Source organism: Babylonia areolata, chromosome 27 (genome assembly GCF_041734735.1).
Source record: "Babylonia areolata isolate BAREFJ2019XMU chromosome 27, ASM4173473v1, whole genome shotgun sequence".
In the NCBI taxonomy this organism is placed as follows: domain Eukaryota; kingdom Metazoa; phylum Mollusca; class Gastropoda; order Neogastropoda; family Buccinidae; genus Babylonia; species Babylonia areolata.
This window is the reverse complement of record NC_134902.1, coordinates 24,236,726-24,239,225: the sequence shown is the minus strand read 5'-3', so window position 1 is coordinate 24,239,225 and position 2,500 is coordinate 24,236,726. Positions and strand designations below refer to the sequence as shown.

Below are 2,500 nucleotides of genomic sequence, written 5' to 3'. Positions count from 1 at the left end.
GGTATGTCTGGCTGGGTATCCGTCCTTAGGTATGTCTGGCTGGGTATCCGTCCTTAGGTATGTCTGGCTGGGTATGGGTCCTTACGTATGTCTGGCTGGGTATGGGTCCTTAGGTATGTCTGGCTGGGTATCCGTCCTCAGGTATGTCTGGCTGGGTATCCGTCCTTAGGTATGTCTGGCTGGGTATGGGTCCTTCGGTATGTCTGGCTGGGTATCCGTCCTTCGGTATGTCTGGCTGGGTATCCGTCCTTAGGTATGTCTGGCTGGGTATCCGTCCTTAGGTATGTCTGGCTGGGTATCCATCCTTAGGTATGTCTGGCTGGGTATGGGTCCTTCGGTATGTCTGGCTGGGTATCCGTCCTTAGGTATGTCTGGCTGGGTATCCGTCCTTCGGTATGTCTGGCTGGGTATCCGTCCTTAGGTATGTCTGGCTGGGTATCCGTCCTTCGGTATGTCTGGCTGGGTATCCGTCCTTAGGTATGTCTGGCTGGGTATCCGTCCTTCGGTATGTCTGGCTGGGTATCTGGCTGGGTATCCGTCCTTAGGTATGTCTGGCTGGGTATCCGTCCTTAGGTATGTCTGGCTGGGTATCTGTCCTTAGGTATGTCTGGCTGGGTATCCGTCCTTCGTTATGTCTGGCTGGGTATCCGTCCTTCGGTATGTCTGGCTGGGTATCCGTCCTTAGGTATGTCTGGCTGGGTATCCGTACTTAGGTATGTCTGGCTGGGTATTTGTCCTTAGGATTAGTACCGTTTCACAAGCCACATGCAAAAACATGATTCATATCAAAGCTTTTGGGGAGGGGTGGAGTTTAAACCTGCATAGATATAACAAATAAAAAATGTATGCTCAAAGAGAAAAGCAGCAAATATTGGCTATACTAAAGGTCCGTCATCCTCCGATCAGGATGGCTGGGCACAATGTATGGACACCAGCAACCAAGAGTTCTTTCGCATTCCACGAAGCTCACCGGGACCTGTCACAAGCCTTTGGTAGCCAAACCATCTGAAGATGAATATTTCAACATGAGCAAAAAAAATTCAAGTACTCATAAACTGCTACACGTGTGAGAATACCCGTTCAGAGATCAGCAAGAGCACTTACTGGGTACAATGCAAAAACCTGGAATCAAGTGAAAGGCTGGGCATTGTTGAATAATGTAAGATGAAACGTACTAGTCACGGTTGATGGATACGTTAGCGTGATGAGTGCTCACAAAATCGCCCCCTGGGGACAGTAGTGGACATCGTTTCTGTGCTGGCTTCTAATCGTGTTTTCAGTCGATATCCAACGATACGGAGGCCACGTGACAGAGTCGGTTTGGCGTTGGACGTCTGGTCAAGAGTTCACCAGTGTCCAGGGTTCCAGGCCCTGTGTCGACACGGCGCTGTGTCCTTGAGGAAATGCCTTGTACTCTTCACTCCGCCCAGGTGTGAATGGGTTCCTGACTTCGGTTGGGGAAGGTCAAAGCCGCGGAAGGAAAGAATTGGGCCCAGCTTCCCACGGGGAGTCCTGGACAGCGTGGATATGAATTCAATGACCCGATGGCAATAAAAGGCTACCGGACCGTATGGCTAACCTCTTAACCATGCGTTCTGATTTTATGTGACAACGAATATCGCTACCTGGGCCGTTGCAAATCGCGGCCTTATCTGACAAACAGCACACACAGAAAAAGGTAGCCGGATCTAAATCGAACATGGTGGTTCGTTATCCAAGTCTTTTTATGTGGACTGTGGTATCAGTCAAGGCACTCTCTCATCCCCTTATACAACTGTCTTATCGGCAGAGCTCTTAGCGATAACGACCAGACAGAAAACGCAGAGTGGACTTCATCAAACTACTGACCCAGGGCCGTGCAAAAGACGTATATGCCAAGATAAACCAGCTGACTGAAGACTTTACCCTGCTTCTGAATAGCAGAGAAGACGATATTTTAAAGACAGTTGCACTTTTCTGTGCAGGAATTAAACACAAATAAATCTTAAGCTGTAGGAATGATGAGCCAGCCACCTGAAGATAATTTCCTCTTTTTTTCGTTGACTGACAGATTTCAAATACTTGTAAAATATGCAAAAGGATATTCTGTTAAAACATATTGAGTGAAAATGGAAAAGTAGAGCTAAAAGGTGTATAAGAAATAAAGGAATGGAGAGCAAAATATCTTAGCATATGTAAAATGATAAAAATGAAATAAAATTGAGAAAAACTATTGCTATGAAAATGTTCTTAGTTGGTCAACTAATCATCGTCATACAAAATGGCATTCCGAGAAAGAAAAAAGAAGAAAAAAAACATAAATACGATGAATACATCGCTGGATATCTTCTTCTTTCTTCTGCGTTCACTCGTATGCACACGAGTGGGCTTTTACGTGTATGACCGTTTTTACCCCGCCATGTAGGCAGCCATACTCCGTTTTCGGGGGTGTGCCTGCTGGGTATGTTCTTGTTTCCATAACCCATCGAACGCTGACATGGATTACAGGATCTTTAACGTG

General features: G+C 46.6%; 1 protein-coding gene across 1 annotated transcript in view; it reads left to right on the top strand.

Annotated features, from left to right (window-relative positions):
• The window catches only part of LOC143301386 (Na(+)/dicarboxylate cotransporter 3-like), a 32,633-nt gene that overhangs the window by 24,355 nt on the left and 5,778 nt on the right, over positions 1 to 2,500 (top strand). The window lies entirely within an intron of this gene.